Source organism: Megalopta genalis, chromosome 11, assembly GCF_051020955.1.
Source record: "Megalopta genalis isolate 19385.01 chromosome 11, iyMegGena1_principal, whole genome shotgun sequence".
Lineage (NCBI taxonomy): Eukaryota > Metazoa > Arthropoda > Insecta > Hymenoptera > Halictidae > Megalopta > Megalopta genalis.
In genome coordinates, this window is record NC_135023.1 from 8388071 (window position 1) to 8403967 (window position 15897).

At 42.6% G+C, this 15897-nt stretch overlaps 1 protein-coding gene across 3 annotated transcripts in view; it reads right to left on the minus strand.

Annotated features, from left to right (window-relative positions):
• The window catches only part of rho-5 (rhomboid-5), a 397572-nt gene that overhangs the window by 345743 nt on the left and 35932 nt on the right, over positions 1-15897 (minus strand). For all 3 annotated transcript variants that reach the window (XM_076525363.1, XM_076525362.1, XM_033480043.2), the window contains exon 2: positions 6752-6988. The gene's annotated coding sequence lies outside the window, so the exon portion shown is untranslated. The remainder of the gene's footprint in view (positions 1-6751; positions 6989-15897) is intronic.

A 15897-nucleotide genomic window follows, 5' to 3' on the forward strand; every position in this document is an offset into this window, starting at 1 on the left:
TCCGTAAAATCGCGCATTATTTAACATCATCCTTCGAGCATCGAACGTTTTAGCATAAACACGGTAAAAAAAAACACCTGCTTCTTGAAAAATCTCGCGATAGAAGAACGCGACGAAAAATGCTTCGAATCTCATTTTCTTGAAAAAAAGAAAAATACGTAGGAGACAACAATTGTCGCATATTATACTAAGTGTAAAAAGCGTTGTAGTGGTGCTTGAAATGAAACTGTGCAAATTCGAAGCGCTGTAACTAATTTTCTAATCATTAATTTATATTCTATCGTGCCTAATCGCGACGAATTCGCTTCTTTTTCGTGGATTTAACCGCATACAGATTGCACATAAATTGTGCACAGATGGTGCATGGATTCTGCATAAATTCTGTAGAAATTCCGTATGAATTCTGCATAAACGGTGTACAGATTAAATTCCGAATAGACTGATTAGAAGGGAAGTAGACTTAAACGCAATTATCCGAACAATTTCGAACGCGCTCGGATTGCCGAGAATTCATTTGCACGCGTGCTCGTCTGTTGCATAAGGTTCGACACGCGTTTCTAATTAACGAATGCCCGTCGGTTCGCGATTCGGCGTAGACCGGGCCGCGGCGGGAACAAAATTTAATTAACAACCCGGCCCGGCGATCTTATATCCTCGAGGCGAAATTAGTCATATGTAACGAGCAATTACAGAGCCGGCCATTATGTTGCTGTCTATTTATTATGTAATGTTTATCGGTCTCCGGGGCGTAACAGGGACCGCGGCCATTATGAATGCAAATGAATCGACCGTTCCGTTCGTCGAATGCACGCATAACGCGCCCGGGTCCCATACGATCGAATCGAATTTCGGTCGAGCTGCTTCGAGGAACAGCCGAAGACAAGCTGCGGAGCCGCGTCGCGAATATATGAACATTAGTTTAACGCGAATCGTACCGCTCCGGTTCTCATCGAACAACCGGCAAGTCGGTGCGGGGAACGTGTTTCGAACACGTCCGAAATTCGCCGGAAACTCCGCTCGGAGACCTGTGGATCTTCGCGCGTTTGCAACTCGCGCGAATCTTCGACATTCAGTACAGTGCAGATCGGAACTTACTTTCGCAAACAGTCTGTTCGTTAAGGATAACCAGCGCGCGATTGTTGCGCCGCCGAGCTCAGGATCAAATGAGCAAATGATTTATTATTATTTGGCGTCTTTTAATCGGTCAGCTGCGGCTGAACAATTTTATTGCTAATATTATATTCGCTCGTTCAATGTAAACAGCTTCGTGTAGGATTGGCCCCGAAATATTCTAAGCGTCTTGAAATTTTACATATGTTTTTGCTTTTGCTAAAATTACAATTTATATGGTCGCTACTTTTTACGAATATACTCGTCAAACACTATTAACTGCTTAAAGACAGTCTTGTATCACTTATCGGATTTAAAACAGTCGTGTGCTACTTGTCGGTGTCGGTTGTCTGATCCGAAACAATCGCGTTCCACTTGTCTGATCCGAAACAGTCGCATACCACTTGTCTGATCCGAAACAGTCGCGTACCACTTGTCTGATCCAAAACAGTCTCGTACCACTTGTCTGATCCGAAACAGTCGCGTACCACTTGTCCGATCCAAAACAGTCGTGTTCCACTTGTCCGATCCAAAACAGTCGTGTTCCACTTGTCTAATTAAACACAGTCAGACATTTGAAGGAAACGTACACGTTCGTTCAATTTCTATTTCTTGCAAACGGCAACATTTTAATTTACGCCCGAAATTCCTCCGCAGTTTATCAATTAAATCTAAAATCACCGACTCGTCTGACACAGCTAACTGATTAATACTATACAATCTAACGACCCTAAGAAAAATAAGCATTTGTTAAAGAGCATTAACTTTTCCAAAACATTCACCGTTTCACTTCGTCGCAGACCTAGAAATTTTATTTAATCACATTCCCCGCTGATCAACGATTCGCTGAAATCAGAAGACGCGTTTTCGCTCCAAAAAACTGATCGATCGCACTTTCCACTGACGAAATTCTAATCGCGCGAGGCTGGGCAAGCTTGCGCGCTGCGTTCCTCGTCCAGAGAACACGAAAGTCTCGAGATTCGCTTGATTCGAGCCGGATTCGATGGTTCGTTCGGGCCTGGCGGCACTTTACGCGCAGGATTACGAGTAAAAACGTATACAAGCCGCCGGCTTGAACGAGAATTCTTCAACGAGAGCACCGTGTTTCGAGGATTGACCGACGGATTTCTGGGGAGAAGTGGTTTCCGCGGTCGTAATACAAGGATCTCGAGGGGCATTACATTTTAAACGAGCTGCTTTAATGAAATCCGCACTCGAGAATTAGCGACTTCGTAACGATCTCCACGAGCCGTGCCCACCGGTTTCCTTTCTTCCACCCGCAACCACCCCGCCATTTTTATACCGGCGACCGAGCCGCCGCCATTTACATAACCCGTCAATTATCATATTAATGCCCCTATTACCGAACGTTTCATTTAATATTGCCCGTACGAAGGCTGCAGCTGCATCGTGGTTGCCTGCCAGCCGGCCGTTGCGCTCCTTGATCTATCATCCAGACGGACATTCTCCACATTTTAAATCCCGCAATTATTGATACCGCGACGTCGAACAGATTAAAAATTTTCGAGTATGTCTCGCGGAATATTTTCTGCGGGAATATCGTATTTGTATCTGCGGCCAATTCGTGAACTGCGAATTTCACGCGGCGTAGCGGTTTCGCTTTTACTTTCTTTCTTTAAGTGCTATGACAAATTCGCATCGGACTTGAGAAATGACATTTTCCAAGAATCAAACAATTTGTTGCCTCGCTCTTCGAAACTTCTTTTCCGATAGCACGCCGGCATCGATCGCAGTTTCCAACCGCCGGCAACTCGCGCGATTAACAATACCTTGCGTAATTCTTTATACGTCGAGAGCTTTGAATAACGCTTAATTTTTTAACTGGTTATTAATATAGAATTTTAATGATCTGCGCATGTCATAAATGCAGAAATATTCGCAGTTTAATTTAATAAAAATATCTGTAATTTCAGGGGAATTTATAATGTTCAATTCGTCGGATAAAAAGAATATTTAGACAAATGATAAAAATATTAAATAATATTATATACTAATAAGATATAAACAAGAAAATTAAAATATTATATACTATTGAAGTATTATTATTAAAAAAATAATATACTAAAGCATTATAATATTAATATGTTATTATTAAAAAAATAATATACTAAAGCATTATACTATTAAAATATTATTATTAAAAAAATAATATACTAAAGTATTATGCTACTATATATAATAGTATTGAAATATTATTAAAAAAATAATATACTAAAGTATTATACTATTAAAATATTGAAATATTAAGATATTATATCCTATTACTAGATAACATTAGCTTTCCGCCGCGGATAAATCAGCCGGGATTTACGTGGAACGCGCAAAGCCTAAATTCGCCTTCAGCGTTCCGCATCCATTTTGACACTATCCGAAGGAATGCGTTCATTTGACACTAGCTGGGACCGCCGCGGGGCATCGAGTATCCGAGACGTTAAGCTGTCGGATTTCTCGAGTTAATTACGGCCCCGAACGCGACTAACTACGAGCACGGCGTATCCGGCGATATTTTTGCCGGGCGACATTAGTTCCCTTATTACCGCATACATAACACGGGTTTTGCTGAAGGTGTTAGGACGACACGGCCGCAATTGCGGTCTCCGCGTCGCCGAACGTTCTATGGCGGTATGTCAGGTCGGCATGCTAAACCACGAAATTCACTCTCGAAACCGCGGAGCCTGTACTTGAGGGCATGCCTTCGCCATGGGGCCACGGAACCCGCGAATTCTTCAAATCCTTAGGAAACACGAGCGTCCGCGCTCTGTTCAACGGAATTCCAGGATACGTTCACGGAAACGGAATAAATTCAGCCGCGGATTGCGGATACGGTAAATTCTTCCTAATTGACGCTCGGATTGCGCACAAAAGTGGACAATTTCGGAAGAGGAGATACGACCGTTCGAGTCTGATAGCTCGTTTTTATAGTCGCTGACAATCGATGACTATCTATCTCGTCGCCGTATCTCGACGCACGACTTTTTTTTTGCACGCCTGTTTTAAGCCTCTATTTGCATTAATCGAGTGTGGCTTTAATTCCTGATCGTGCATCGAACCACATTTATATATATTTCGGATTTCGATCGCGGATACGCGGATTTTTTATTTACGGCGGACCTTTGTGAATTCTCTTCTTCGCGCGAGTTTCTAGAATTTTTATTTATGCAAGAGCTGTGTTAATTGTATTCTTCGCGAATTTCTAGAATTTTTATTTCTGGTAGATCTGTGTTTATTCTCTTCTTCGCGAATTTCTAGAATTTTTATTTCTGATAAATCTGTGTTAATTCTCTTCTTCGCGAATTTCTAGAATTTTTATTTCTGGTAGATCTGTGTTTATTCTCTCCTTAGCGAATTTCTAGAATTTTTATTTCTGGTATATCTGTGTGAATTCTCTTCTATAATATTTCTATAGTATACAGTAAATTCTCTCCCTAATTGACACTGACATTGTTCACAAAAATGCACAATTTCGGAAGAGGAGATACGATTATTCGAGCCTCGCAGCTCATTTTTATAGTTGCCGATCATCAACAATTATAATACATCTCGAATAATCGTGTCTCCACTTCCCAAATTGTTCATTTTCGTTTATAAGCTGAACGAAAATTGGACAGAATTTACTATACTTCTTTATTTATACGTAACATCTGGGACACCGAAATTCTCCAAAGCCCAGCTTACGAGATAATTGCGTTTTATAGATTTTTAGAGTTCTGGGCTCCCAGGTTCTTAACGTTTAGTTTTCCGGGCTCCGAGTTGCCTAAACTCTTAATGCCCGGGGTTCTTAAACTGCTAGACTCTTGAACCTCTAGAGTTCTGGGCTTCTAGAGTCCTGAACTTTTGAATATCCAAAGTCTCGGATCTCGGGGCATATAAATTCTTTGTTCTATCAAATCTCAGACCTTCGAGTATGCACTTTGGTCCTTGAACCCTGTGCCCTCCGACCTTCCAGGCTCCTAGATTTCTAGACATCTGAACTTCCAAATTTCTGGGCTTCTACAGGGTATCCCATATGTCCCATATATCCCATAATTATGTCCCATATTTAGGTCAATTCAGATGACCTCAGGAATCACCCCTTTCCAGGTATTGTTAACATAATTATGGAACATCCTGTAGATTTCTAGATGACCGGACTTCGATACTTCAAGGCCTCTAGATTTATAGACATCTAAATTTCCAAATTTCTGGGCTTCTACAGGGTGTCCCATATGTCCTATATATCCTATAATTATGTTCCATATTTTAGTCAGTTCAGATGACCTTTCCAGGTGTTGTTAACATAATTATGGAACACCCTGTAGATTTCTAGATGACCGAACTTCCAAGGCTTCTAGATTTCTAGACGCGTGGACCTCCACGTTTCTAGTCCAAATTCTCAGATCCCGAGACTCTCGCACCCTACACTCCTCGACTCCCAAGCCCCAGACTTCCAGACTCCAGAACTTCTCGACCACCGGGTCCCAAGTCACCGAAACTAAGACCCTCAGCCTCTCGAGCCTACTCCCAGCTGAAGACTCCCAAAATACTCAAGCTCCCAGAGTCACCTCAAAGACTCATTCTCCTTTTCATATTCCCAGCTCCGCGTCCCCGGAATTCTTACCCCCCTACTAAACCGTGACACTCGTCCTCGCAATTTCACCCCCCGCGCATTAATCCCGTACAAAAGGGATCACCGACGACAATCCAGCCGAATCGCGACGGTCCGCAATCCCGGACCAAATAACTCCCGTTAACAACCCCAATTATCCTCGCACCGGTATCATCCCCGTGCTGATCCAGCGTGTCCACCAGGGGTTGGTGCGTCCAGCGAGAAAAAGGGCGAGAGAAAGGGGACCTGGCTAAAAGATGGATGAAGTATTTTCTTGATAACTGTGCGACTTCTGCTTCTTGCAATCGACGAAAACAATTTTAATTATGCACAAAGATCCGCGGTCGATTATAATTACTCGTGCGATGATCGTCGGAACGAAACTAATGCGGTGGTGAATGTCTCAAACATAGGGTAGTAGAGTCACCGTGGAGTGACCAATTGCTGCGCCCTTCATTTGTTTTTTGGTATAATTAACTTTATATTCATCGAATAAGACACATTCAATCTTCTCATTCTTCTTGTATTTTGTTTACTTTTTAACAAAACAATTTCACTCGTCTTATTCGGTAAATGGAAAAAGACACAGCAACTGGTCACCCCACAGTAATCGGCTTCGTATGAACTTTATATTGGCGTACATGTTTATCAACAAAAATTTACATTAACGCTTTAATGACCGCTTTACGGTCTACGCAGTCAAACGTCGCCAGGGGGTGGCAATATTTACGTAAATTCATAAAATGATTCAACATATTTATAAAAACACATTTAATACAACAAATTTAATATTTTTCCTTTGTGTGATAATTATTAAAGAAAGCACCTACATAATTATGAAAGCATCGCACGCGTGCGTGAGCGGTCATTAAAGTGTTAATATTAAAGAAAGTGAAAACGCGTTAGCACAATAAATAAAAATATTGGATAATCGGCTATCAAGCACGAGAATTTTCGCAGTTATATCGTAAAAACATTTTCGAGAGTTACGGATGGAATACCGTGAAGATAGAGAGGGATGGTTGGTCGATCTACCTGTTCTGTTGTTCGTCGACGGTGACAGACGGGAGGGTTGTTAGACGTTGGCCGAGGCAACGGGGTTGCTTGCCCCGTCGCGATGCTCACCGGCCCTCGAATCGCTCGAGAGCGGCCAGACCCTCTTTCGCGTCCTTTGATCTGCGAGCCACCCCCGAAACGAGCGCTACGCCATGCTCCTCGGTCCTGTTCTGCTCACCCCCTGGTTCCTCCACCGGCCTACGCATGCCAAGAACTCTGAAACCATGGGAAAACACCGGTTAGCCCAGCTACACCCTGCGCAGGGAACCCTCTTCTCGGCCGATTTGAATTTCGAGGGGCTATTATCCCGACTCCTCGGGCATCCCCTGGGATTTCTTTTTTCGACAGAAATCAGGAGACTCTTTTGCATCGACGTTTCGCACACGTTATCGCTGCTGTTTCAGGCATCTCGTGGATTTTTCTCGAGCAGAAATACTTGAAACCGTTGTACAGACTCGATTGGATAATTGGCTAACCCAGACAAGTGCCCTTTTAACCCTCGATTTCAACCCTTAGGTCTATTTCTCCGTTCATTATGAAATAATATATGCAATTTTACTTTTTACGTGCGCGTAAATATAATTATTACGGAGACGTATGTAAAAATGCATAGAAGAAGAAAAATTTATTTATGCATCATTGCATTAAGCAGATCAAGTTTTACATTCCTTTTTGCTACAAGCGTGTCGAGAATATATTTTCTACAATTGTCACGAATATTTCTGTCTTTATTTTAATTTTTGATACGAAGTAAAACATCTGCCTTATGCTGTCGCTGTATTTGTTCTTTTATATATTATATATTATATTATATTATATTATATTATATATTATATATTATATTATATTATATTATATTATATTATATTATATTATATTATATTATATTATATTATATTATATTATATTATATTATATTATATTATATTATATTATATTATATTATATTATATTATATTATATTATATTATATTATATATTGTTCGTTAGATAAACATTTCTTAAATCGCGTTGCCTCAAAATGGACACCGCGTTTCAAGTATGAACGCGTCCTCGCAAAAGTTTTCGGTCCTGCGGTAACAAGATCCAACAAAAAGGCAGCTTAAGCTGTCGCGATTTTTTCCAAAAAGCGAACAATTGACAATGGTTGGTTATTGTCGACTCGCATTATCGCGGCCTGATAATGGTAACCGGAGGAGCCGGGCGCAAATGCGTGTTTGCTCCCAGATGCGCTGTTAACCGGGAACAATGGACAGCAATGGTAATGGAGAAACTAATTGGGGATCCGGTGTACACGGGCGGCGAACAAGGGAATTTCAAAACTAAGAAATATGGCGGCGGCGCGTGCGGATCGTTGTTGGTTAATATTTATTTATTCATATCTGTGCGCGCGTTCTCGCGTTACGCCGCCGATGGGGGCTTGTTTAAAATTAATAAGGATTTAATGGAACCGGATTTCGGAATGATTTTGACAATGCTCGTCGGGATTGTGTACGTGGGGACGCTGATGCGATTTCTGTTCGCCGTTTTTTAACACGGCCCGATGAATTTTCGAAGGAGTTTTCGGCCGAATTCGGGGCTCGAATGTGAGCCCCGGTAATTGAACTGTACGAAATTAAGGAAAAGCGTAGGTGGAACGTGGATTGCGGACGGTGCACCTTTTTTCTGGACATCGATATTATTACTCGTATTTTTTATTCTCTCAAGTTGGCTATGATTCCTAGCGATCAACGATACTTCGAACTATTATTGTTGCTAGTGGATATAATCAGTGAAAACGAGAGTGCGATGCAAATGAAATTAATAGCAGAAAGGAGAAAACAAAAGGCAGCAGAAGAAATGAAGGCAAAAAAATTGGAAGCGAAAAGAAGAAAATTGAAAGAAAAGCAAAATACGAAGGGTGAAAGTAAAACGTAGAAGGACAAAGGAGACTTTTGCAGATTAATTATGGTTAACAGTTAGTTCGCGATAACTATTTTTAGCTAGTTTCCGACACTGCGAAGACTCGACTTTAGGGTAAATAAATTCAACAAGTTCGGAGATTTTAAAAAATTCAAATATCTAACCAGAAAGGCAACCGTGCGAACCAGAAACGATCGATCGTCGTCTGCTCTCCTTCCGAAGGAAGTTCAACCATGCATCCTCATTATTCTCCCGGTCTGAATAAATTAATTACACCCACTTTGCAGCTCCACCGTCTCTTTTACGGCGGCGCGCCGTGGTGGTTCAATATTAACATTTGATCATTCAAAATCAATAAACACGACGATTGGCCTGCGGATTTTATACGTGTGGCAAAAATGAGTATTTGCAATGTCGAACGAAGATTAAGAACATTCGATAATGTGAATATATTGCTTTCGATCTACTAAAATTGTTAAGGAAGGAATTTTACTATTTTAGTATTTTGCTATTTTACTATTTTGGTATTTTGGTATTTTGCTATTTTGCTATTTTGCTATTTTGCTACTTTGCTGCTTTGCTACTTTGTTATGTTGATATCTTGCTATCTTGCTATCTTGTTATCTTGCTATCTTGTTATCTTGTTATCTTGCTATCTTGCTATTTTGCTACTTTGCAACTTTGCAACTTTGCTACTTTACTATTTTGCTGTTTTGCTATTTTGCTATTTTGCTATTTTGCTATTTTACTATTGTACTATTGTACTATTTTGCTATTTTGCTATTTTGCTATTTTATTATTTTACTATTTTACTATTTTACTATTTTACTATTTTACTATTTTACTATTTTACTATTTTACTATTTTACTATTTTACTATTTCACTATTTTACTATTCATACTTTTTTGCAACAGACGCAAACAATCTGTACGTTCCGCAAAGAAAGTCTAAAGCATGCGAAATAAACAGCGATAAAAGTAACACTGGGTCAAATCAATCCACTTGCGTACGCGCGACGCCGCACAAATTTCGCACAAGGGTTGAAGAATCTGAAGCGAGCAGCACGTTCTTTACGCGTCGTTCGTAATTATTGATCGCACAGAAAGTCTCGCAGCCGACGCAGCCAGCGACTTCGTTAAGAACATAGTTCATCGAGCAATAATGGGGGACCTCCGAATTTCGGTTCGGTCGACGGTCGACGTCTCGCCTAATTCATCTTTGAAAACGCGGGAGAAAACTCGACGCTCGACTAATTATCAAGTCGGGGCTCTCGCGGTTCATTCGATGGTTAATGTGGCTCGTTAATACGGCAACGGGCTGGCAGGAGGTGGTGCCGTGGCACGGCGTCGGGACAGGGCCGTAATAACTGTCAGGTGTTGAGACGTAATTACCAGGTGGCCCCGAAAGCAACACAGCCGTCGCGTCGCTCGTTTCGAGAGGGAAGATTTGTTTTGCGACCCGGCCCCGAGCGCCGCTGCCGGTTCAAATGACGGATATTGCGTGAACCGAAACGTCATCCGGGGATCTTGCGAACCCGACGATATGCCGTCTGGCACCCGACGTCGACCCGTCGCCACCAGATATCGTTCTTTCATCCGTTTACGTCCGAGCCGAATCTCGGAGCCATCTTGTATTTTTGCTCCGTTCGCACGCCGAATGGAACTTCGATTAGAAATCGCGGGTTCGCGAAACGAGTTCCGGTTCTCCGGAACGTCGCTTTTCAACGTCGAAACGATCCTTCGTTCCGTTGTAAAATTCCGTTTGGAAATGTGTAACGCTAGAAAATTCGCACTGACAGGAATTCTTGCTGATTTAGAAATTGAGAATTTTATGAAATGATTTACGAAAGGTGACGTTCGTGTACAGATTCATGATTTCATCGAACTCGGAAGCCAAGCAGCGTGAATCTATTATCTTTGAAATTGTGATAATTAAGAATTGTTCAAATTAGCTGTGAAAGTATAACAATGCCACTGATAATGCAAAGATGATAATTCCAGTGATAATGCCACTGAATGCAGTTATACTCACACTAGATTGCATAAGAAAAACGTATGAATTAATTTTGGCAAGCATACATTTGACACAGAGGCAAGTTTCCTTCCTATAATTAAAAATGTCAACCTTGAATTTTAATAAAACCTATTCTAATAAATTCTAATATAAATTCTAACAAAAATTTGTCAAGATCTCGCGAGTCGAGTTTGCGAAGGAATAAACGAGCGCCGCTGAAATAAAGCTGGCAGCTTTGTTCGTGCTGACAAAGAAATATTAACAACCGCGCGGATTTGATAGATTTGCTCTGGAAACAATGCCTCCGGGACTAGAATACCCGAAATCGGACTTATTTATATTTCATATCGCGCGGAACATAATAGAATGAAATATCTCGCGATCGTACAAATGGCTTTGATTATTTTTACGCGAAACTTGCGTTTCCAGAATAGATACACGGGACCACGCTCTGCTCTCCCTCTCTTTCTCTCTCTCTCTCGGAACTGCTCTATAAGTGACGAGAATTTGCATGAACGTCGACGCTTGAAGCGTAATTGTTCTCAGAGTATAATTTTGTTTCGGACAGCGTGTCTCTGCGGAAGAGAAAAGTGCCTCGAATAATTCATATCATCAATCTCCCGGCACCACGCGGACCAATTTGACCAGATGCGACCATTACTTGCGAACTATAGTTTCTATTGTACTAATTCGACGCTTATTATCGGACCGCGAATGCTTGTGCGCGATAAATATGTAGAACGCGTGTGCCATTTATGCGCGAAAAAAATGGAGAATATGCGAAGTGTCCGGTATAACGAGGGAACGGCGGATTTTCATGCAACGATAAAAATTGTCTGCATTTGTTACGACGTACGAGAGCTAGTTACACGTTGATCTCTTTTCTTTATACTCGCAAAGCGGTGCCTGGGTCAATTGTTGTCCACAGTGTTCGAATCGTTCACTTATTCGACTCAACCCTCGACAATTAAATAAAATAAATTGCTTTCACATTAGGACCAACAAACAGGCTAATGAATCTACAAGAAATATCTTCAAAAATATCTCTGGAAAAATTGCTGAACAAAGCTCGAAATTGTTGCAATCATCGTGAACAGTGCAGTTGTAAAAATAGTTCGCCGTTCGAGAGTTAATCGTTTCAATAATTCCAAAATAATACGACAGACATTTTCACCGTTTCGAATTTGATCTTACAAGGTTTTTAAACATCGAAATATGAATTCGTTCGCGAGCGAAACACGACTCTTCCTCTTAAGAAATTAAAGGAAAGTTTCGCGTTAACAAGCCTCGAAAAATCGGGCAACTGAAGAACAATATTTCAAGACCGAAAAAAAAGCTGTAAATAATAGAAGAAAGTATGAATAATAATACCGATGGCCAGAGAAGCTGCACCGGCCTCAACCGGTACATCTATCCTAATGACCCGCCATTTTGTCGGGTTCCGTGAGCCCAGTGTTAAGCGGGCAGCAGAGGACAATTGAATTATGAAACATTTAAAAGCCACCGCGACTTTCGCGACGCTCCGTGCAACACGAAATCCGATTGATGTCCGTTTAATATTCGCCTGATCCACGCACTTTCGCGGCTATTTCGCATAGTATTTCCGCAGCCGCGGCGCGCGAGCCCGCGATCAACCGGTAGACAAGCATTCCCGTTAATACCCGGATCGATCCGGCGGCGGGATGAAATTTTGTTTTAATCGTTCCCATGGTCCCCAAAGCTGTCTATCCGAGGCAGCATCGCTGGCACGCCGGGCGATATCACTTTTTTAAGAGCTTAACACACGCGCCGCCATCGCGAACCATCCCCCCCGAAAATTCAATCGTCCGCTATTGAAATATCCAGCCGGAATTCGATTGAATCACGCAGTGTAACCCCGGGTCCTGGCCGGGGATTCGTTGATTAAACCAAAAAAGGGAGAGAGAGTGCGCGAAAAATAGAGAATAAAATAGAAAGAGAGGGAAAGAGACAGAGCGCGCGCGCAAAATAGAGAATACAACGGAAAGAGAGAGAAAGAGGGGGAGATTTCGGACAGTGTTCGCGCGAATACACCGGTCGCCGATTTTTTTTCTCCTCTGCCGTCGCGCCGGTAAAAATGAAACGACAACGACTGATTGCATATTAATGACAACAGAGGCCGAGCTCGCGATCGCTGGCCGGTCACGCGATCTTTTCCGAGGCCGCGCTGTTCGCGAACGCAGCGGCGAACGCCTCCGGACCAGCTTTTCTATTCGAATAATATCCGCGGAATTATTTATCGGCTCCACGGCCGAGTGCAGCCGAATAATTTAATGCGGGATCGATCGGTGTCGGGGGCACGCCGGAATAAAATTGGCCGGATCAACCGGACCGGAAGCGTGCACGGCAGAAGTCGATTTTCGGTCCGAAACGCCGGCAGAACTCGCTGCCGATGCACGGATTCGCTCGGAGTTTTCATTTCAAAATGTTGCATCGGCTGGTTTGACGCTACGTGTAATTTCATTTGCGGGCGAAATCTGCAGCGCGATTTGCAATTTCGAACGCGGCGTAGGACAGAGCGGTCTCGGTTGTCGGCCAGCCGAGAGCTTTGGAATTCTTAATTTAACTACGGATCGATGAACGTTCGCGCGATAGCTTCTGTTCAGACTTTCCCGAGCTCGTCGAAACGTTTCGCGCGGGATATTTACGTCGAGAGAATTCTTTCGTCGAATTGAGAACGTTTCGTCGAGACGGTCCGTCGATATCGAAAGAAACGTCGCAGAGATTCCGAGCAATGAAGAGTCCACGGAGGACCGACGAATCGAACAAACGTTGAACAAACGCTGAATTGGCGATTTCTGTTCGATGGAGAGATCCAGAACGACGATCTATACGCAAGGTTTGTAGCAAGCCGATGCAAATAATATAAACCGCGGATTTTATGCATTCGTGACAAATATAAATCGAGTACGAAACAGTAAAAACGTTTCAAAAATACTTATGAAAATAATTAAAAAGTGAAATCAATATTTATATAGCTCCCGTATCTTCTAATTATCGTAGACAATTTTTATCTTGCATAAAAATCCGCAGTCTGCTAGCGACACCATCTCTCGAGCCGCGTTACTTCGTTCGCAACGACTAAAATAATTTTCAAAAATAACACCAAAAAATCGTCTATATTTCAAGAATTATTCTGTCTATTCTATATTTCAAGAATTATTCTGTCTATTCTATATTTCAAGAATTATTCTATCTATTCTATATATCTATCTATATTCCATCTATTCTTATCTATTCTATCTATTTCTTCTATTTCTTCTATCTTCTATTATTTTAAAACCGTCGTACGCGTCAAATTTCCATAAAATGCCCTAATTACAGTAATGTCTCCCTTACTGATGCTCATATTGTGCACAAAAATGGACAATTGGGGAAGAGAAAGAGAAAAAGAAAGAGAAAACTAGGAAGAGGAGATACGATTATTCGAGCCTTGCAACTCGTTTTTATAGTCGTTGACAATCGATAACCATAAAAAACGAGCCACAAGGCTCGAACAATCGCATCTTCTCTTCCAAAATCATAAATCGCACAAAATGGTAGAGACTCTAGCTCGGAAAAAAACAGTTTTGCATTTAGAATGAAAAATATCATCGTTAAGCGAAATAAAAATTGCGTTAATTGCGAGAAACGTAAGTTATACGACACCGTCGTTTAATAAATGCTAACAAATCGAAGGTAATAACGATCATAAACTCTTGTAACGTGTTTTAAAGTTTCGTATATACGATCTACAAATGTTTCACGCGGAATGCATAAAATGCATAAAATCCGCGGTCTATTAACGACCGGGGTAGTTCCCGCCGAATTACGGCGGACCATTTCGATTCTACTTAGGCGCCCCGACTACTTTCGGAAGTTCGCCGGCCCGTCTGGGGCCGCGTAAAAACATAATCGCGGTATACGTATAGCCGGGCGGGGATGCGACGTGCTCGGTCTCTACGTTTTATGTTGCACTAGCCCGGTCCCATGATACTAAACACGTGCACCGAACAGCTTCTTCGGTATCTTTGCCGGAACTTTCCGAGAGCCGGTTGAATGTTTAATCGATTTCATCGGGCCGCGCCGCCGGTTTCATTAGTCTTGCCAGCCATATTGCCTAACCGCGCCGCCGCTGGCTGCACATGCACACATTCCGCAGGCACCGCGGCGGATGAATATTTCGGTAAAATCGTCGTTCACCATCGACCGAAAGCACCGGGGGCCCCCGCCGCCCGGAGCGTTTCGAATTAGCATAAATTCACGCAACAACGCCGCGCGGCTTTCCGCGGCCTCGCGTGTCCTCACGCGATTCTTTATGCTACTTATTAGCGTCCGCCGACGGCGAAATCTACGCCGGGGACGCCGGTAATCTAATCTGCGCGAAAAAGCGTATTAATAACCGCCCGCGCTATAATTACATCGCGCCTGGAGAGGCCGGCGCGATTCGCGGTCCCCCGCGCCATCCGGATTCGTATAAATCGCGAACGCGCGCGATAGATTGCGCGCCGCGATCGAACGGAAAGCAATTCTACGGATAAAAGTAAATGCGAATGCACAATAGGCGAGTTCTCTGCGCGTTCCGCCGCGCGGCTTCGGGAAAAGTAATTTTCAGAATTCATCGAGCAGCGGCGCTGTTGTTTTATGGCCGGGACGATTGTTCGATTGTTTCGGCTCGAAGCCGACGCTTTGTTCGACAGACCTCAATGAAAAATAGCGCACGTTCTTCGGTGCCGTGGTGTGCGCGAGACCCGAACGCTATCGGCGTACTGCGTAGGCCGCCGGGATTGTCATCGTGTAAACAGTTGTTATCAATTTTTTTCACCGATACGCGCTGCGGTGGCTTGCCATTCGAATCGATCGATGGAAACGGAATCGAGTCGATTGACGCCAATCGCGTCGAGATCTGAACTTGTTCTGGACTAATAGACTAGTAGATGAGGCTAGTAGATATGTGTGTGTGTGTGTCAATTTGAAACATTCTGAAGTTGTTTGGCAATATTCGACGAATATGAACGTAACTTTCGCTCGCGACGATCGTTGTTTCTTTTTCGTCGAAGACAGACAGGGGATGCTTCAGGCGTTTTTTATTGCTCGACTAATATAGCTGCGCTAATTTAAAAGATTGTGGATGTGTTTGTCAATGTTTGAAGAATACGAAAATAATTTTCGTTTGCGACGATAGTGATACTGTCCGAAGTTATGATGATTT